The following is a 23,461-nucleotide window of genomic DNA, read 5'->3' as shown; positions in this document are numbered from 1 at the left end:
GCATATAAATTGGTTGAAAAATCAAATATATGTCCTTGGGTGCATGCTTAGGTCCCATGCAAGAAATGGGAATGAATTTCAAACACCGGGGCACCGTTGATTGCCGGCAAAACATTGAGATGCCTGGTTTTATATTCTAGCAAATCCAAAACTCGTCTGAAATTCATGAAACTTGGCATGCTATCATGGAGCGGCATCAACATGCCGTGGTACAAATTTTGTCCCAATTGGGGCAGGTTTTGGTATATGCTTCTCACAAATCGGAGCTTCTCACAACAAGCATGATGGTTTTCGGTAGGGAATGTCCCACCTTTGGGGACGAAACGATATCCATTGCCTCTTATTGTTTTCAATTTTTTTCTCATGTCAACATAGAACAACAGGAGTGTTGTGTGATTTTTCATGATTTTTCGAGGTTCGTTTGGACATTTTTATGCATTAACTGAGTTTTTAATGCATTTTATGTGCATAATTCAAATTTGAACTACATGCACATGCTCCAGTGCATATAAATTGGTTGAAAAATCAAATATGTGTCCTTGGGTGCATGCTTAGGTCCCATGCAAGAAATGGGAATGAATTTCAAACACTGGGGCACCGTTGATTGCCGGCAAAACATTGAGATGCCTGGTTTTTAAATTCTAGTAAATCCAAAACTCGTCTGGAATTCATGAAACTTGGCTTGCAATCATGGAGCGGCATCAACATGCCGTGGTACAAGTTTTGTTCCATTTGGGGCAGGTTAGGGTATATGCTTCTCACAAACCGGAGCTTCTCACAGCAAGCATGATGGTTTTCGGTAGGGAACGCCCACCTTTGGGGACGAAACGATATCCATTGCCTCTTATTGTTTTCGAAAAAAATCTCGTGTCAACATAGAACAACAGGAGTTTTGTGTGATTTTTGGTGATTTTTCGGGGTTCGTTTGGACGTTTTTATGTATTAACTCAGTTTTCCATGCATTTTATGTGCATAATTCAAATTTGAACTACATGCACATGCTCCAGTGCATATAAATTGGGTAAAAAATCAAATATGTGTCCTTGGGTGCATTCTTAGGTCCCATGCGATAAATAGGAATGAATTTCAAACACCGGGGCATCGTTGATTGCCGGCAAAACATTGACATGCCTGATTTTATAATTCTAGTAAATCCAAAACTCGTCTGAAAATCATGAAACTTGGCATGCTATCATGGAGCGGCATCAACATGCCGTGGTACAAATTTTGTCCCATTTGGGGCAGGTTTGGGTATATGCTTCTCACAAACCGGAGCTTCTCACAACAAGCATGATGGTTTTCGATAGGGAACGTCCCACCTTTGGGGACGAAACAATATCCATTGCCTCTTATTGTTTTCAATTTTTTTCTCGTGTCAACATAGAACAACAGGAGTGTTGCGTGATTTTTCGGATTTTTCGGGGTTCGTTTGGACATTTTTATGCATTAACTGAGTTTTCAATGCATTTATGTGCATAATTCAAATTTGAACTACATGCACATGCTCCGGTGCATATAAATTGGTTGAGAAATCAAATATGGGTCCTTGGGTGCATGCTTAGGTCACATGCAAGACATGGGAATGAATTTCAAACACCGGGGCACCGTTGATTGCCGGCAAAACATTGAGATGCCTGGTCTTTAAATTCTAGCAAAACCAAAACTCGTCCGAAATTCATGAAACTTGGGATGCTATCATGGAGCGGCGTCAACATGCCGTGGTACAAATTTTGACCCAGTTGGTCCCGGTTTTGGTATATGCTTCTCACAAATCGAAGCTTCTCACAACAAGCATGATGGTTTTCGGTAGGGAATGTCCCACCTTTGGGGAAGAAACGATATCCATTGCCTCTTATTGTTTTCAAAAAAAATTCTCGTGTCAACATAGAACAACATGAGTGTTGTGTGATTTTTTGTGATTTTTTGGGGTTTGTTTGGACATTTTTATACATTAAGTGAGTTTTCAATGCATTTTATGTGCATAATTCAAATTTGAACTACATGCACATGCTCCAGTGCATATAAGTTGGTTGAAAAATCAAATATGTGTCCTTGGGTGCATGCTTAGGTCCCATGCAAGAAATGGGAATGAATTTCAAACACCGGGGCACCGTTGATTGCCGGCAAAACATTGAGATGCCTGGTTTTTCAATTCTAGTAAATCCAAAACTCGTCTGAAATTCATGAAACTAGGCATGCTATCATGGAGCGGCATCAACATGCCGTGGTACAAATTTTCTCCCATTTGGGGCAGGTTTGGGTATATGCTTCTCACAAATCGGAGCATCTCACAACAAGCATGATGGTTTTCGGTATGGAATGTCCCACCTTTGGGGACGAAATGATATCCATTGCCTCTTCTTGTTTTCAAATTTTTTTCTCGTGTCAACATAGAACAACAGGAGTGTTGTGTGATTTTTCATGATTTTTCGAGGTTCGTTTGGACATTTTTATGCATTAATTGAGTTTTCAATGCATTTTATGTGCATAATTCAAATTTGAACTACTTGCACATGCTCCAGTGCATATAAATTGGTTGAAAAATCAAATATGTGTCCTTGGGTGCATGCTTAGGTCCCATGCAAGAAATGGGAATGAATTTCAAACACTGGGGCACCGTTGATTGCCGGCAAAACATTTGCATGCCTGGTTTTTAAATTCTTGTAAATCCAAAAATCGTCTGAAATTCATGAAACTTGGCTTTCTATCATGGAGCGGCATCAACATGCCGTCGTACAAATTTTGTCCCATTTGGGGCAGGTTTGGGTATATGCTTCTCACAAACCGGAGCTTCTCACAACAAGCATGAGGGTTTTCGGTAGGGAACGTCCCACCTTTGGGGACGAAACAATATCCATTGCCTCTTATTGTTTTCAAAAAAATTCTCGTGTCAACATAGAACAACAGGAGTGTTGTGTGATTTTTGGTGATTTTTTGGGGTTCGTTTGGACGTTTTTATGCATTAACTGAGTTTTCAATGCATTTTATGTGCATAATTCAAATTTGAACTACATGCACATGCTCCAGCGCATATAAATTGGTTGAAAAATCAAATATGTGTCCTTGGGTGCATTCTTAGGTCCCATGCAATAAATGGGAATGAATTTCAAACACCGGGGCATCGTTGATTGCCGGCAAAACATTGACATGTCTGGTTTTTAAATTCTAGTAAATCCAAAACTCGTCTGAAGTTCATGAAACTTTGCATGCTATCATGGAGAGGAATCAACAGGCCGTGGTACAAATTTTGTCCCATTTGGGGCAGGTTTGGGTATATGCTTCTCACAAACCGGAGCTTCTCACAACAAGCATGATGGTTTTCGGTAGGGAACGTCCCACCTATGGGGACGAAACGATATCCATTGCCTCTTATTGTTTTCAATTTTTTTTCTCGTGTCAACATAGAACAACAGGACTGTTGTGTGATTTTTCGTGATTTTTCGGGGTTCGTTTGGACATTTTTATGCATTAACAGAGTTTTCAATGCATTTATGTGCATAATTCAAATTTGAACTACATGCACATGCTCCAGTGCATATAAATTGGTTGAAAAATCAAATATGTGTCCTTGGGTGCATGCTTAGGTCCCATGCAAGAAATGGGAATGAATTTCAAACACCGGGGCACCGTTGATTGCCGGCAAAACATTGAGATGCCTGGTGTTTAAATTCTAGCAAATCCAAAACTCGTCTGAATTTCATGAAACTTGGCTTGCAATCATGGAGCGGCATCAACATGCCGTGGTACAAATTTTGTCCCATTTGGTCCAGGTTGATGTATATGCGTCTCACAAACTGGAGCTTCTCACAACAAGGATGATGGTTTTCGGTAGGGAATGTCCCACCTTTGGGGAAGAAACGATATCCATTGCTTGTTTTCAAAAAAAAATCTCGTGTCAACATAGAACAACATGAGTGTTGTGTGATTTTTTGTAATTTTTGGGGTTTGTTTGCATTTTTATGCATTAAGTGAGTTTTCAATGCATTTTATGTGCATAATTCAAATTTGAACTACATGCACATGCTCCAGTGCATATAAATTGGTTGAAAAATCAAATATGTGTCCTTGGGTGCATGCTTAGGTCCCATGCAAGAAATGGGAATGAATTTCAAACACCGGGGCACCGTTGATTGCCGGCAAAACATTGAGATGCCTGGTTTTTCAATTCTAGTAAATCCAAAACACGTCTGAAATTCATGAAACTTGGCATGCTATCATGGAGCGGCATCAACATGCCGTGGTACAAATTTTGTCCCATTTGGGGCAGGTTTGGGTATGTGCTTCTCACAAATCGGAGCTTCTCACAACAAGCATGATGGTTTTCGGTAGGGAACGTCCCACCTTTGGGGACGAAACGATATCCATTGCCTCTTATTGTTTTTTTTCTCGTGTCAACATAGAACAACAGGAGTGTTGTGTGATTTTTCGTGATTTTTCAGGGTTCGTTTGGACATTTTTATGCATTTACTGAGTTTTCAATGCATTTTATGTGCATAATTCAAATTTGAACTACATGCACATGCTCCAGTGCATATAAATTGGTTGAAAAATCAAATATGTGTCCTTGGGTGCATGCTTAGGTCCCATGCAAGAAATGGGAATGAATTTCAAACACTGGGGCACCGTTGATTGCCGGCAAAACATTTGCATGCCTGGTTTTTAAATTCTTGTAAATCCAAAAATCGTCTGAAATTCATGAAACTTGGCTTTCTATCATGGAGCGGCATCAACATGCCGTCGTACAAATTTTGTCCCATTTGGGGCAGGTTTGGGTATATGCTTCTCACAAACCGGAGCTTCTCACAACAAGCATGAGGGTTTTCGGTAGGGAACGTCCCACCTTTGGGGACGAAACAATATCCATTGCCTCTTATTGTTTTCAAAAAAATTCTCGTGTCAACATAGAACAACAGGAGTGTTGTGTGATTTTTGGTGATTTTTTGGGGTTCGTTTGGACGTTTTTATGCATTAACTGAGTTTTCAATGCATTTTATGTGCATAATTCAAATTTGAACTACATGCACATGCTCCAGCGCATATAAATTGGTTGAAAAATCAAATATGTGTCCTTGGGTGCATTCTTAGGTCCCATGCAATAAATGGGAATGAATTTCAAACACCGGGGCATCGTTGATTGCCGGCAAAACATTGACATGTCTGGTTTTTAAATTCTAGTAAATCCAAAACTCGTCTGAAGTTCATGAAACTTTGCATGCTATCATGGAGAGGAATCAACAGGCCGTGGTACAAATTTTGTCCCATTTGGGGCAGGTTTGGGTATATGCTTCTCACAAACCGGAGCTTCTCACAACAAGCATGATGGTTTTCGGTAGGGAACGTCCCACCTATGGGGACGAAACGATATCCATTGCCTCTTATTGTTTTCAATTTTTTTTCTCGTGTCAACATAGAACAACATGAGTGTTGTGTGATTTTTCGGGGTTCGTTTGGACATTTTTATGCATTAACAGAGTTTTCAATGCATTTATGTGCATAATTCAAATTTGAACTACATGCACATGCTCCAGTGCATATAAATTGGTTGAAAAATCAAATATGTGTCCTTGGGTGCATGCTTAGGTCCCATGCAAGAAATGGGAATGAATTTCAAACACCGGGGCACCGTTGATTGCCGGCAAAACATTGAGATGCCTGGTGTTTAAATTCTAGCAAATCCAAAACTCGTCTGAATTTCATGAAACTTGGCTTGCAATCATGGAGCGGCATCAACATGCCGTGGTACAAATTTTGTCCCATTTGGTCCAGGTTGATGTATATGCGTCTCACAAACTGGAGCTTCTCACAACAAGGATGATGGTTTTCGGTAGGGAATGTCCCACCTTTGGGGAAGAAACGATATCCATTGCTTGTTTTCAAAAAAAAATCTCGTGTCAACATAGAACAACATGAGTGTTGTGTGATTTTTTGTAATTTTTGGGGTTTGTTTGCATTTTTATGCATTAAGTGAGTTTTCAATGCATTTTATGTGCATAATTCAAATTTGAACTACATGCACATGCTCCAGTGCATATAAATTGGTTGAAAAATCAAATATGTGTCCTTGGGTGCATGCTTAGGTCCCATGCAAGAAATGGGAATGAATTTCAAACACCGGGGCACCGTTGATTGCCGGCAAAACATTGAGATGCCTGGTTTTTCAATTCTAGTAAATCCAAAACACGTCTGAAATTCATGAAACTTGGCATGCTATCATGGAGCGGCATCAACATGCCGTGGTACAAATTTTGTCCCATTTGGGGCAGGTTTGGGTATGTGCTTCTCACAAATCGGAGCTTCTCACAACAAGCATGATGGTTTTCGGTAGGGAACGTCCCACCTTTGGGGACGAAACGATATCCATTGCCTCTTATTGTTTTTTTTCTCGTGTCAACATAGAACAACAGGAGTGTTGTGTGATTTTTCGTGATTTTTCAGGGTTCGTTTGGACATTTTTATGCATTTACTGAGTTTTCAATGCATTTTATGTGCATAATTCAAATTTGAACTACATGCACATGCTCCAGTGCATATAAATTGGTTGAAAAATCAAATATATGTCCTTGGGTGCATACTTAGGTCCCATGCAAGAAATGGGAATGAATTTCAAACACTGGGGCACCGTTGATTGCCGGCAAAACATTGAGATGCCTGGTTTTTAAATTCTAGTAAATCCAAAAGTCGTCTGAAATTCATGAAACTTGGCTTGCAATCATGGAGCGGCATCAACATGCCGTGGTACAAGTTTTGTTCCATTTGGGGCAGGTTAGGGTATATGCTTCTCACAAACCGGAGCTTCTCACAACAAGCATGATGGTTTTCGGTAGGGAACGCCCACCTTTGGGGACGAAACGATATCCATTGCCTCTTATTGTTTTCGAAAAAAATCTCGTGTCAACATAGAACAACAGGAGTTTTGTGTGATTTTTGGTGATTTTTCGGGGTTCGTTTGGACGTTTTTATGCATTAACTCAGTTTTCCATGCATTTTATGTGCATAATTCAAATTTGAACTACATGCACATGCTCCAGTGCATATAAATTGGGTAAAAAATCAAATATGTGTCCTTGGGTGCATTCTTAGGTCCCATGCGATAAATAGGAATGAATTTCAAACACCGGGGCATCGTTGATTGCCGGCAAAACATTGTCATGCCTGATTTTTTAATTCTAGTAAATCCAAAACTCGTCTGAAAATCATGAAACTTGGCATGCTATCATGGAGCGGCATCAACATGCCGTGGTACAAATTTTGTCCGATTTGGGGCAGGTTTGGGTATATGCTTCTCACAAACCGGAGCTTCTCACAACAAGCATGATGGTTTTCGGTAGGGAACGTCCCACCTTTGGGGACGAAACAATATCCATTGCCTCTTATTGTTTTCAATTTTTTTCTCGTGTCAACATAGAACAACAGGAGTGTTGCGTGATTTTCGTGATTTTTCGGGGTTCGTTTGGACATTTTTATGCATTAACTGAAGTTTCAATGCATTTATGTGCATAATTCAAATTTGAACTACATGCACATGCTCCGGTGCATATAAATTGGTTGAGAAATCAAATATGGGTCCTTGGGTGCATGCTTAGGTCCCATGCAAGACATGGGAATGAATTTCAAACACCGGGGCACCGTTGATTGCCGGCAAAACATGGAGATGCCTGGTCTTTAAATTCTAGCAAAACCAAAACTCGTCCGAAATTCATGAAACTTGGCATGCTATCATGGAGCGGCGTCAACATGCCGTGGTACAAATTTTGTCCCAGTTGGTCCAGGTTTTGGTATATGCTTCTCACAAATCGGAGCTTCTCACAACAAGCATGATGGTTTTCGGTAGGGAATGTCCCACCTTTGGCGAAGAAACGATATCCATTGCCTCTTATTGTTTTCAAAAAAAATTCTCGTGTCAACATAGAACAACATGAGTGTTGTGTGATTTTTTGTGATTTTTTGGGGTTTGTTTGGACATTTTTATACATTAAGTGAGTTTTCAATGCATTTTATGTGCATAATTCAAATTTGAACTACATGCACATGCTCCAGTGCATATAAGTTGGTTGAAAAATCAAATATGTGTCCTTGGGTGCATGCTTAGGTCCCATGCAAGAAATGGGAATGAATTTCAAACACCGGGGCACCGTTGATTGCCGGCAAAACATTGAGATGCCTGGTTTTTCAATTCTAGTAAATCCAAAACTCGTCTGAAATTCATGAAACTTGGCATGCTATCATGGAGCGGCATCAACATGCCGTGGTACAAATTTTTTCCCATTTGGGGCAGGTTTGGGTATATGCTTCTCACAAATCGGAGCATCTCACAACAAGCATGATGGTTTTCGGTATGGAATGTCCCACCTTTGGGGACGAAATGATATCCATTGCCTCTTATTGTTTTCAAATTTTTTTTCTCGTGTCAACATAGAACAACAGGAGTGTTGTGTGATTTTTCATGATTTTCGAGGTTCGTTTGGACATTTTTATGCATTAACTGAGTTTTCAATGCATTTTATGTGCATAATTCAAATTTGAACTACATGCACATGCTCCAGTGCATATAAATTGGTTGAAAAATCAAATATGTGTCCTTGGGTGCATGCTTAGGTCCAATGCAAGAAATGGGAATGAATTTCAAACACTAGGGCACCGTTGATTGCCGGCAAAACATTGGCATGCCTGGTTTTTAAATTCTTGTAAATCCAAAAATCGTCTGAAATTCATGAAACTTGGCTTTCTATCATGGAGCGGCATCAACATGCCGTCGTACAAATTTTGTCCCATTTGCGGCAGGTTTGGGTATATGCTTCTCACAAACCGGAGCTTCTCACAACAAGCATGAGGGTTTTCGGTAGGGAACGTCCCACCTTTGGGGACGAAACAATATCCATTGCCTCTTATTGTTTTCAAAAAAATTCTCGTGTGAACATAGAACAACAGGAGTGTTGTGTGATTTTTGGTGATTTTTTGGGGTTCGTTTGGACGTTTTTATGCATTAATTGAGTTTTCAATGCATTTTATGTGCATAATTCAAATTTGAACTACATGCACATGCTCCAGCGCATATAAATTGGTTGAAAAATCAAATACGTGTCCTTGGGTGCATTCTTAGGTCCCATGCAATAAATGGGAATGAATTTCAAACACCGGGGCATCGTTGATTGCCGGCAAAACATTGACATTTCTAGTTTTTAAATTCTAGTAAATCCAAAACTCGTCTGAAATTCATGAAACTTTGCATGCTATCATGGAGCGGAATCAACATGCCGTGGTACAAATTTTGTCCCATTTGGGGCAGGTTTGGGTATATGCTTCTCACAAACCGGAGCTTCTCACAACAAGCATGATGGTTTTCGGTAGGGAACGTCCCACCTTTGGGGACGAAACGATATCCATTGCCTCTTATTGTTTTTTTTCTCGTGTCAACATAGAACAACAGGAGTGTTGTGTGATTTTTCGTGATTTTTCGGGGTTTGTTTGGACATTTTTATGCATTTACTGAGTTTTCAATGCATTTTATGTGCATAATTCAAATTTGAACTACATGCACATGCTCCAGTGCATATAAATTGGTTGAAAAATCAAATATATGTCCTTGGGTGCATGCTTAGGTCCCATGCAAGAAATGGGAATGAATTTCAAACACCGGGGCACCGTTGATTGCCGGCAAAACATTGAGATGCCTGGTTTTATATTCTAGCAAATCCAAAACTCGTCTGAAATTCATGAAACTTGGCATGCTATCATGGAGCGGCATCAACATGCCGTGGTACAAATTTTGTCCCAATTGGGGCAGGTTTTGGTATATGCTTCTCACAAATCGGAGCTTCTCACAACAAGCATGATGGTTTTCGGTAGGGAATGTCCCACCTTTGGGGACGAAACGATATCCATTGCCTCTTATTGTTTTCAATTTTTTTCTCATGTCAACATAGAACAACAGGAGTGTTGTGTGATTTTTCATGATTTTTCGAGGTTCGTTTGGACATTTTTATGCATTAACTGATTTTTTAATGCATTTTATGTGCATAATTCAAATTTGAACTACATGCACATGCTCCAGTGCATATAAATTGGTTGAAAAATCAAATATGTGTCCTTGGGTGCATGCTTAGGTCCCATGCAAGAAATGGGAATGAATTTCAAACACTGGGGCACCGTTGATTGCCGGCAAAACATTGAGATGCCTGGTTTTTAAATTCTAGTAAATCCAAAACTCGTCTGAAATTCATGAAACTTGGCTTGCAATCATGGAGCGGCATCAACATGCCGTGGTACAAATTTTGTTCCATTTGGGGCAGGTTAGGGTATATGCTTCTCACAAACCGGAGCTTCTCACAACAAGCATGATGGTTTTCGGTAGGGAACGCCCACCTTTGGGGACGAAACGATATCCATTGCCTCTTATTGTATTCGAAAAAAATCTCGTGTCAACATAGAACAACAGGAGTTTTGTGTGATTTTTGGTGATTTTTCGGGGTTCGTTTGGACGTTTTTATGCATTAACTCAGTTTTCCATGCATTTTATGTGCATAATTCAAATTTGAACTACATGCACATGCTCCAGTGCATATAAATTGGGTAAAAAATCAAATATGTGTCCTTGGGTGCATTCTTAGGTCCCATGCGATAAATAGGAATGAATTTCAAACACCGGGGCATCGTTGATTGCCGGCAAAACATTGACATGCCTGATTTTTTAATTCTAGTAAATCCAAAACTCGTCTGAAAATCATGAAACTTGGCATGCTATCATGGAGCGGCATCAACATGCCGTGGTACAAATTTTGTCCCATTTGGGGCAGGTTTGGGTATATGCTTCTCACAAACCGGAGCTTCTCACAACAAGCATGATGGTTTTCGGTAGGGAACGTCCCACCTTTGGGGACGAAACAATATCCATTGCCTCTTATTGTTTTCATTTTTTTTCTCGTGTCAACATAGAACAACAGGAGTGTTGCGTGATTTTTCGTGATTTTTCGGGGTTCGTTTGGACATTTTTATGCATTAACTGAGTTTTCAATGCATTTATGTGCATAATTCAAATTTGAACTTCATGCACATGCTCCGGTGCATATAAATTGGTTGAGAAATCAAATATGGGTCCTTGGGTGCATGCTTAGGTCCCATGCAAGACATGGGAATGAATTTCAAACACCGGGGCACCGTTGATTGCCGGCAAAACATTGAGATGCCTGGTCTTTAAATTCTAGCAAAACCAAAACTCGTCCGAAATTCATGAAACTTGGCATGCTATCATGGAGCGGCGTCAACATGCCGTGGTACAAATTTTGTCCCAGTTGGTCCAGGTTTGGGTATATGCTTCTCACAAATCGGAGCATCTCACAACAAGCATGATGGTTTTCGGTATGGAATGTGCCACCTTTGGGGACGAAATGATATCCATTGCCTCTTATTGTTTTAATTTTTTTTTTCTCGTGTCAACATAGAACAACAGGAGTGTTGTGTGATTTTTCATGATTTTTCGAGGTTCGTTTGGACATTTTTATGCATTAACTGAGTTTTCAATGCATTTTATATGCATAATTCAAATTTGAACTACATGCACATGCTCAAGTGCATATAAATTGGTTGAAAAATCAAATATGTGTCCTTGGGTGCATGCTTAGGTCCCATGCAAGAAATGGGAATGAATTTCAAACACTAGGGCACCGTTGATTGCCGGCAAAACATTGGCATGCCTGGTTTTTAAATTCTTGTAAATCCAAAAATCGTCTGAAATTCATGAAACTTGGCTTTCTATCATGGAGCGGCATCAACATGCCGTCGTACAAATTTTGTCCCATTTGGGGCAGGTTTGGGTATATGCTTCTCACAAACCGGAGCTTCTCACAACAAGCATGAGGGTTTTCGGTAGGGAACGTCCCACCTTTGGGGACGAAACAATATCCATTGCCTCTTATTGTTTTCAAAAAAATTCTCGTGTCAACATAGAACAACAGGAGTGTTGTGTGATTTTTGGTGATTTTTTGGGGTTCGTTTGGACGTTTTTATTCATTAACTGAGTTTTCAATGCATTTTATGTGCATAATTCAAATTTGAACTACATGCACATGCTCCAGCGCATATAAATTGGTTGAAAAATCAAATATGTGTCCTTGGGTGCATTCTTAGGTCCCATTCAATAAATGGGAATGAATTTCAAACACCGGGGCATCGTTGATTGCCGGCAAAACATTGACATGTCTGGTTTTTAAATTCTAGTAAATCCAAAACTCGTCTGAAGTTCATGAAACTTTGCATGCTATCATGGAGAGGAATCAACATGCCGTGGTACAAATTTTGTCCCATTTGGGGCAGGTTTGGATATATGCTTCTCACAAACCGGAGCTTCTCACAACAAGCATGATGGTTTTCGGTAGGGAACGTCCCACCTATGGGGACGAAACGATATCCATTGCCTCTTATTGTTTTCAATTTTTTTTCTCGTGTCAACATAGAACAACAGGACTGTTGTGTGATTTTTCGTGATTTTTCGGGGTTCGTTTGGACATTTTTATGAATTAACAGAGTTTTCAATGCATTTATGTGCATAATTCAAATTTGAACTACATGCACATGCTCGAGTGCATATAAATTGGTTGAAAAATCAAATATGTGTCCTTGGGTGCATGCTTAGGTCCCATGCAAGAAATGGGAATGAATTTCAAACACCGGGGCACCGTTGATTGCCAGCAATACATTGAGATGCCTGGTGTTTAAATTCTAGCAAATCCAAAACTCGTCTGAATTTCATGAAACTTGGCATGCTATCATGGAGCGGCATCAACATGCCGTGGTACAAATTTTGTCCCATTTGGTCCAGGTTGATGTATATGCTTCTCACAAACTGGAGCTTCTCACAACAAGCATGATGGTTTTCGGTAGGGAATGTCCCACCTTTGGGGAAGAAACGATATCCATTGCCTCTTATTGTTTTCAAAAAAAATCTCGTGTCAACATAGAACAACATGAGTGTTGTGTGATTTTTTGTAATTTTTGGGGTATGTTTGCATTTTTATGCATTAAGTGAGTTTTCAATGCATTTTATGTGCATAATTCAAATTTGAACTACATGCACATGCTCCAGTGCATATAAATTGGTTGAAAAATCAAATATGTGTCCTTGGGTGCATGCTTAGGTCCCATGCAAGAAATGGGAATGAATTTCAAACACCGGGGCACCGTTGATTGCCGGCAAAACATTGAGATGCCTAGTTTTTCAATTCTAGTAAATCCAAAACACGTCTGAAATTCATGAAACTTGGCATGCTATCATGGAGCGGCATCAACATGCCGTGGTACAAATTTTGTCCCATTTGGGGCAGGTTTGGGTATGTGCTTCTCACAAATCGGAGCTTCTCACAACAAGCATGATGGTTTTCGGTAGGGAATGTCCCACCTTTGGGGACGAAATGATATGCATTGCCTCTTATTGTTTTCAAAAAAAATCTCGTGTCAACATAGAACAACAGGAGTGTTGTGTGATTTTTGGTGATTTTTTGGGGTTCGTTTGGACGTTTTTATGCATTAACTGAGTTTTCAATGCATTTTATGTGCATAATTCAAATTTGAACTACATGCACATGCTCCAGTGCATATAAATTGGTTGAAAAATCAAATATGTGTCCTTGGGTGCATGCTTAGGTCCCATGCAAGAAATGGGAATGAATTTCAAACACTGGGGCACCGTTGATTGCCGGCAAAACATTGAGATGCCTGGTTTTTAAATTCTAGTAAATCCAAAACTCGTCTGAAATTCATGAAACTTTGCATGCTATCATGGAGCGGAATCAACATGCCGTGGTACAAATTTTGTCCCATTTGGGGCAGGTTTGGGTATATGCTTCTCACAAACCGGAGCTTCTCACAACAAGCATGATGGTTTTCGGTAGGGAACGTCCCACCTTTGGGGACGAAACGATATCCATTGCCTCTTATTGTTTTTTTTCTCGTGTCAACATAGAACAACAGGAGTGTTGTGTGATTTTTCGTGATTTTTCGGGGTTCGTTTGGACATTTTTATGCATTTACTGAGTTTTCAATGCATTTTATGTGCATAATTCAAATTTGAACTACATGCACATGCTCCAGTGCATATAAATTGGTTGAAAAATCAAATATATGTCCTTGGGTGCATGCTTAGGTCCCATGCAAGAAATGGGAATGAATTTCAAATACCGGGGCACCGTTGATTGCCGGCAAAACATTGAGATGCCTGGTCTTTAAATTCTAGCAAATCCAAAACTCGTTTGAAATTCATGAAACTTGGCATGCTATCATGGAGCGGCATCAACATGCCGTGGTACATATTTTGTCCCATTTGGTCCAGGTTTTGGTATATGCTTCTCAGAAACTAGAGCTTCTCACAATAAGCATGATAGTTTTCGGTAGGGAATGTCCCACCTTTGGGGAAGAAACGATATCCATTGCCTCTTATTGTTTTCAAAAAAAAATCTCGTGTCAACATAGAAAAACATGAGTGTTGTGTGATTTTTTGGGGTTTGTTTGGATATTTTTATGCATTAAGTGAGTTTTCAATGCATTTTATGTGCATAATTCAAATTTGAACTACATGCACATGCTCTAGTGCATATAAATTGGATGAAAAATCAAATATGTGTCCTTGGGTGCATGCTTAGGTCCCATGCAAGAAATGGGAATGAATTTCAAACACCGGGGCACCGTTGATTGGCGGCAAAACATTGAGATGCCTGGTTTTTCAATTCTAGTAAATCCAAAACTCGTCTGAAATTCATGAAACTTGGCATGCTATCATGGAGCGGCATCAACATGCCGTGGTACAAATTTTGTCCCATTTCGGGCAGGTTTGGGTATATGCTTCTCACAAATCGGAGCTTCTCACAACAAGCATGATGGTTTTCGGTAGGGAATGTCCCACCTTTGGGGACGAAATGATATCCATTGCCTCTTATTGTTTTCAAATTTTTTTCTCGTGTCAACATAGAACAACAGGAGTGTTGTGTGATTTTTCGAGGTTCGTTTGGACATTATTATGCATTAACTGAGTTTTCAATGCATTTTATGTGCATAATTCAAATTTGAACTACATGCACATGCTCCAGTGCATATAAATTGGTTAAAAATCAAATATGTGTCCTTGGGTGCATGCTTAGGTCCCATGCAAGAAATGGGAATGAATTTCAAACACTGGGGCACCGTTGATTGCCGGCAAAACATTGGGATGCCTGGTTTTTTAATTCCAGTAAATCCAAAACTCGTCTGAAATTCATGAAACTTGGCTTGCTATCATGGAGCGGCATCAACATGCCGTGGTACAAATTTTGTCCCATTTGGGGCAGGTTTGGGTATATGCTTCTCACAAACCGGAGCTTCTCACAACAAGCATGAGGGTTTTCGGTAGGGAACGTCCCACCTTTGGGGACGAAACAATATCCATTGCCTCTTATTGTTTTCAAAAAAATTCTCGTGTCAACATAGAACAACAGGAGTGTTGTGTGATTTTTGATGATTTTTTGGGGTTCGTTTGGACGTTTTTATGCATTAACTGAGTTTTCAATGCATTTTATGTGCATAATTCAAATTTGAACTACATGCACATGCTCCCGTGCATATAAATTGGTTGAAAAATCAAATATGTGTCCTTGGGTGCATTCTTAGGTCCCATGCAATAAATAGGAATGAATTTCAAACACCGGGGCATCGTTGATTGCCGGCAAAACATTGACATGCCTGATTTTTTAATTCTAGTAAATCCAAAACTCGTCTGAAAATCATGAAACTTGGCATGCTATCATGGAGCGGCATCAACATGCCGTGGTACAAATTTTGTCCCAATTGGGGCAGGTTTTGGTATATGCTTCTCACAAATCGGAGCTTCTCACAACAAGCATGATGGTTTTCGGTAGGGAATATCCCACCTTTGGGGACGAAACGATATCCATTGCCTCTTATTGTTTTCAATTTTTTTCTCATGTCAACATAGAACAACAGGAGTGTTGTGTGATTTTTCATGATTTTTCGAGGTTCGTTTGGACATTTTTATGCATTAACTGAGTTTTTAATGCATTTTATGTGCATAATTCAAATTTGAACTACATGCACATGCTCCAGTGCATATAAATTGGTTGAAAAATCAAATATGTGTCCTTGGGTGCATGCTTAGGTCCCATGCAAGAAATGGGAATGAATTTCAAACACTGGGGCACCGTTGATTGCCGGCAAAACATTGAGATGCCTGGTTTTTAAATTCTAGTAAATCCAAAACTCGTCTGAAATTCATGAAACTTGGCTTGCAATCATGGAGCGGCATCAACATGCCGTGGTACAAATTTTGTTCCATTTGGGGCAGGTTAGGGTATATGCTTCTCACAAACCGGAGCTTCTCACAACAAGCATGATGGTTTTCGGTAGGGAACGCCCACCTTTGGGGACGAAACGATATCCATTGCCTCTTATTGTTTTCGAAAAAAATCTCGTGTCAACATAGAACAACAGGAGTTTTGTGTGATTTTTGGTGATATTTCGGGGTTCGTTTGGACGTTTTTATGCATTAACTCAGTTTTCCATGCATTTTATGTGCATAATTCAAATTTGAACTACATGCACATGCTCCAGTGCATATAAATTGGGTAAAAAATCAAATATGTGTCCTTGGGTGCATTCTTAGGTCCCATGCAATAAATAGGAATGAATTTCAAACACCGGGGCATCGTTGATTGCAGGCAAAACATTGACATGCCTGATTTTTTAATTCTAGTAAATCCAAAACTCGTCTGAAAATCATGAAACTTGGCATGCTATCATGGAGCGGCATCAACATGCCGTGGTACAAATTTTGTCCCATTTGGGGCAGGTTTGGGTATATGCTTCTCACAAACCGGAGCTTCTCACAACAAGCATGATGGTTTTCGGTAGGGAACGTCCCACCTTTGGGGACGAAACGATATCCATTGCCTCTTATTGTTTTCAATTTTTTTCTCGTGTCAACATAGAACAACAGGAGTGTTGCGTGATTTTTCGTGATTTTTCGGGGTTCGTTTGGACATTTTTATGCATTAACTGAGTTTTCAATGCATTTATGTGCATAATTCAAATTTGAACTACATGCACATGCTCCGGTGCATATAAATTGGTTGAGAAATCAAATATGGGTCCTTGGGTGCATGCTTAGGTCCCATGCAAGACATGGGAATGAATTTCAAACACCGGGGCACCGTTGATTGTCGGCAAAACGTTGAGATGCCTGGTCTTTAAATTCTAGCAAAACCAAAACTCGTCCGAAATTCATGAAACTTGGCATGCTATCATGGAGCGGCGTCAACATGCCGTGGTACAAATTTTGTCCCAGTTGGTCCAGGTTTGGGTATATGCTTCTCACAAATCGGAGCATCTCACAACAAGCATGATGGTTTTCGGTATGGAATGTCCCACCTTTGGGGACGAAATGATATCCATTGCCTCTTATTGTTTTAAATTTTTTTTTCTCGTGTCAACATAGAACAACAGGAGTGTTGTGTGATTTTTCATGATTTTTCGAGGTTCGTTTGGACATTTTTATGCATTAACTGAGTTTTCAATGCATTTTATGTGCATAATTCAAATTTGAACTACATGCACATGCTCCAGTGCATATAAATTGGTTGAAAAATCAAATATGTGTCCTTGGGTGCATGCTTAGGTCCCATGCAAGAAATGGGAATGAATTTCAAACACTAGGGCACCGTTGATTGCCGGCAAAACATTGGCATGCCTGGTTTTTAAATTCTTGTAAATCCAAAAATCGTCTGAAATTCATGAAACTTGGCTTTCTATCATGGAGCGGCATCAACATGCCGTCGTACAAATTTTGTCCCATTTGGGGCAGGTTTGGGTATATGCTTCTCACAAACCGGAGCTTCTCACAACAAGCATGAGGGTTTTCGGTAGGGAACGTCCCACCTTTGGGGACGAAACAATATCCATTGCCTCTTATTGTTTTCAAAAAAATTCTCGGGTCAACATAGAACAACAGGAGTGTTGTGTGATTTTTGGTGATTTTTTGGGGTTCGTTTGGACGTTTTTATGCATTAACTGAGTTTTCAATGCATTTTATGTGCATAATTCAAATTTGAACTACATGCACATGCTCCAGCGCATATAAATTGGTTGAAAAATCAAATATGTGTCCTTGGGTGCATTCTTAGGTCCCATGCAATAAATGGAAATGAATTACAAACACCGGGGCATCGTTGATTGCCGGCAAAACATTGACATGTCTAGTTTTTAAATTCTAGTAAATCCAAAACTCGTCTGAAGTTCATGAAACTTTGCATGCTATCATGGAGAGGAATCAACATGCCGTGGTACAAATTTTGTCCCATTTGGGGCAGGTTTGGGTATATGCTTCTCACAAACCGGAGCTTCTCACAACAAGCATGATGGTTTTCGGTAGGGAACGTCCCACCTATGGGGACGAAACGATATCCATTGCCTCTTATTGTTTTCAATTTTTTTTCTCGTGTCAACATAGAACAACAGGACTGTTGTGTGATTTTTCGTGATTTTTCGGGGTTCGATTGGACATTTTTATGCATTAACAGAGTTTTCAATGCATTTATGTGCATAATTCAAATTTGAACTACATGCACATGCTCCAGTGCATATAAATTGGTTGAAAAATCAAATATGTGTCCTTGGGTGCATGCTTAGGTCCCATGCAAGAAATGGGAATGAATTTCAAACACCGGGGCACCGTTGATTGCCGGCAATACATTGAGATGCCTGGTGTTTAAATTCTAGCAAATCCAAAACTCGTCTGAATTTCATGAAACTTGGCATGCTATCATGGAGCGGCATCAACATGCCGTGGTACAAATTTTGTCCCATTTGGTCCAGGTTGATGTATATGCTTCTCACAAACTGGAGCTTCTCACAACAAGCATGATGCTTTTCGGTAGGGAATGTCCCACCTTTGGGGAAGAAACGATATCCATTGCCTCTTATTGTTTTCAAAAAAAAATCTCGTGTCAACATAGAACAACATGAGTGTTGTGTGATTTTTTGTAATTTTTGGGGTTTGTTTGCATTTTTATGCATTAAGTGAGTTTTCAATGCATTTTATGTGCATAATTCTAATTTGAACTACATGCACATGCTCCAGTGCATATAAATTGGTTGAAAAATCAAATATGTGTCCTTGGGTGCATGCTTAGGTCCCATGCAAGAAATGGGAATGAATTACAAACACCGGGGCACCGTTGATTGCCGGCAAAACATTGAGATGCCTGGTTTTTCAGTTCTAGTAAATCCAAAACACGTCTGAAATTCATGAAACTTGGCATGCTATCATGGAGCGGCATCAACATGCCGTGGTACAAATTTTGTCCCATTTGGGGCAGGTTTGGGTATGTGCTTCTCACAAATCGGAGCTTCTCACAACAAGCATGATGGTTTTCGGTAGGGAATGTCCCACCTTTGGGGACGAAATGATATCCATTGCCTCTTATTGTTTTCAAAAAAATTCTCGTGTCAACATAGAACAACAGGAGTGTTGTGTGATTTTTGGTGATTTTTTGGGGTTCGTTTGGACGTTTTTATGCATTAACTGAGTTTTCAATGCATTTTATGTGCATAATTCAAATTTGAACTACATGCACATGCTCCAGTGCATATAAATTGGTTGAAAAATCAAATATGTGTCCTTGGGTGCATTCTTAGGTCCCATGCAATAAATGGGAATGAATTTCAAACACCGGGGCATCGTTGATTGCCGGCAAAACATTGACATTTCTAGTTTTTAAATTCTAGTAAATCCAAAACTCGTCTGAAATTCATGAAACTTTGCATGCTATCATGGAGCGGAATCAACATGCCGTGGTACAAATTTTGTCCCATTTGGGGCAGGTTTGGGTATATGCTTCTCACAAACCGGAGCTTCTCACAACAAGCATGATGGTTTTCGGTAGGGAACGTCCCACCTTTGGGGACGAAACGATATCCATTGCCTCTTATTGTTTTTTTTCTCGTGTCAACATAGAACAACAGGAGTGTTGTGTGATTTTTCGTGATTTTTTGGGGTTCGTTTGGACATTTTTATGCATTTACTGAGTTTTCAATGCATTTTATGTGCATAATTCAAATTTGAACTACATGCACATGCTCCAGTGCATATAAATTGGTTGAAAAATCAAATATATGTCCTTGGGTGCATGCTTAGGTCCCATGCAAGAAATGGGAATGAATTTCAAATACCGGGGCACCGTTGATTGCCGGCAAAACATTGAGATGCCTGGTCTTTAAATTCTAGCAAATCCAAAACTCGTTTGAAATTCATGAAACTTGGCATGCTATCATGGAGCGGCATCAACATGCCGTGGTACATATTTTGTCCCATTTGGTCCAGGTTTTGGTATATGCTTCTCAGAAACTAGAGCTTCTCACAATAAGCATGATAGTTTTCGGTAGGGAATGTCCCACCTTTGGGGAAGAAACGATATCCATTGCCTCTTATTGTTTTCAAAAAAAAAATCTCGTGTCAACATAGAACAACATGAGTGTTGTGTGATTTTTTGGGGTTTGTTTGGATATTTTTATGCATTAAGTGAGTTTTCAATGCATTTTATGTGCATAATTCAAATTTGAACTACATGCACATGCTCTAGTGCATATAAATTGGATGAAAAATCAAATATGTGTCCTTGGGTGCATGCATAGGTCCCATGCAAGAAATGGGAATGAATTTCAAACACCGGGGCACCGTTGATTGGCGGCAAAACATTGAGATGCCTGGTTTTTCAATTCTAGTAAATCCAAAACTCGTCTGAAATTCATGAAACTTGGCATGCTATCATGGAGCGGCATCAACATGCCGTGGTACAAATTTTGTCCCATTTCGGGCAGGTTTGGGTATATGCTTCTCACAAATCGGAGCTTCTCACAACAAGCATGATGGTTTTCGGTAGGGAATGTCCCACCTTTGGGGACGAAATTATATCCATTGCCTCTTATTGTTTTCAAATTTTTTTCTCGTGTCAACATAGAACAACAGGAGTGTTGTGTGATTTTTCGAGGTTCGTTTGGACATTTTTATGCATTAACTGAGTTTTCAATGCATTTTATGTGCATAATTCAAATTTGAACTACATGCACATGCTCAAGTGCATATAAATTGGTTAAAAATCAAATATGTGTCCTTGGGTGCATGCTTAGGTCCCATGCAAGAAATGGGAATGAATTTCAAACACTGGGGCACCGTTGATTGCCGGCAAAACATTGGGATGCCTGGTTTTTTAATTCCAGTAAATCCAAAACTCGTCTGAAATTCATGAAACTTGGCTTGCTATCATGGAGCGGCATCAACATGCCGTGGTACAAATGTTGTCCCATTTGGGGCAGGTTTGGGTATATGCTTCTCACAAACAGGAGCTTGTCACAACAAGCATGATGGTTTTCGGTAGGGAACGTCCCACCTTTGGGACGAAACGATATCCATTGCCTCTTATTGTTTTAATTTTTTTTCTCGTGTCAACATAGAACAACAGGAGTGTTGTGTGATTTTTCATGATTTTTCGGGGTTCGTTTGGACATTTTTATGCATTAACTGAGTTTTCAATGCATTTTATGTGCATAATTCAAATTTGAACTACATGCACATGCTCTAGTGCATATAAATTGGTTGAAAAATCAAATATATGTCCTTGGGTGCATGCTTAGGTCCCATGCAAGAAATGGGAATGAATTTCAAACACCGGGGCACCGTTGATTGCCGCCAAAATATTGAGATGCCTGGTCTTTAAATTCTAGTAAATCCAAAACTTGTCTGAAATTCATGAAACTTGGCATGCTATCATGGAGCGGCATCAACATGCCGTGGTACAAATTTTGTCCCATTTGGGGCAGGTTTTTGTATATGCTTCTCACAAACTGGAGTTCTCACAACAAGCGTGATGGTTTTCGGTAGGGAATGTCCCACCTTTGTGGAAGAAGTGATATCCATTGCCTCTTATTGTTTTCAAAAAAAATCTCGTGTCAGCATAGAACAACATGAGTGTTGTGTGATTTTTGTGATTTTTCGGGGTTCGTTTGGACATTTTTATGCATTAACTGAGTTTTCAATGCATTTTATGTGCATAATTCAAATTTGAACTACATGCACATGCTCAAGTGCATATAAATTGGTTGAAGAATCAAATGTGTGTCCTTTGGTGCATGCTTAGGTCCCATGCAAGAAATGGGAATGAATTTCAAACACCGGGGCACCGTTGATTGCCGGCAAAACATTGAGATGCCTGGTTTTTAAATTCTAGTAAATCCAAGACTCGTCTGAAATTCATGAAACTTGGCATGATATCATGGAGCGGCATCAACATGCCATGGTACAAATTTTGTCCCATTTCGGGCAGGTTTGGGTATATACTTCTCACAAACCGGAGCTTCTCACAACAAGCATGATGGTTTCCGGTAGAGAACCTCCCACCTTTGTGGACGAAACGATATCCATTGCCTCTTATTGCTTTCAAATTTCTTTCTCGTGTCAACATAGAACAACATGAGTGTTGTGTGATTTTTTGGGGTTCGTTTGGACATTTGTATGCATTAACTGAGTTTTCAATGCATTTTATGTGCATAATTCAAATTTGAACTACATACACATGCTCAAGTGCAGATAAATTGGTTGAAAAATCAAATCTGTGTCCTTGGGTGCATGCTTAGGTCCCATGCAAGAAATGGGAATGAATTTCAAACACCGGGGCACCGTTGATTGCCGGCAAAACATTGACATGCCTGCTTTTTAAATTCTAGTAAATCCAAAACTCGGCTGAAATTCATGAAACTTGGCATGCTATCATGGAGCGGCATCAACATGTCGTGGTACAAATTTTGTCCCATTTGGGGTAGGTTTGGGTAGATGCTTCTCACAAACCGGAGCTTCTCACAATAAGCATGATGGTTTTCGGTAGGGAACTTCCCACCTTTATGGACGAAACGATATCCATTGCCTCTTATTGCTTTCAATTTTTTTTCTCGTGTCAACAAACAACAATAGGAGTGTTTTGTGATTTTTTGTGATTTTTCGGGGTTCGTTTGGACATTTTTATGCATTAACTGAGTTTTCAATGCATTTTATGTGCATAATTCAAATTTGAACTACATGCACATGCTCCAGTGCATATAAATTGGTTGAAAAATCAAATCTTGTATCCTTGGGTGCATGCTTAGGTCCCATGCAAGAAATGGGAATGAATTTCAAACACCGGGGCACCGTTGATTGCCGGCAAAACATTGAGATGCCTGGTTTTTAAATTCTAGTAAATCCTAAAGTCGTCTGAAATTCATGAAACTTGGCATGCTATCATGGAGCGGCATCAACATGCCGTGGTACAAATTTTGTCCCATTTGGGGCAGGTTTGGGTATATGCTTCTCACAAACCGGAGCTTCTCACAACAAGCATGATGGTTTTCGGTAGGGAACGTTCCACCTTTCGGGACGAAACGATATCCATTGCCTCTT

Source organism: Aegilops tauschii, chromosome 2, assembly GCF_002575655.3.
Source record: "Aegilops tauschii subsp. strangulata cultivar AL8/78 chromosome 2, Aet v6.0, whole genome shotgun sequence".
NCBI classification, from domain to species: Eukaryota; Viridiplantae; Streptophyta; class Magnoliopsida; order Poales; family Poaceae; genus Aegilops; species Aegilops tauschii.
This window is presented reverse-complemented; position numbering follows the sequence as displayed.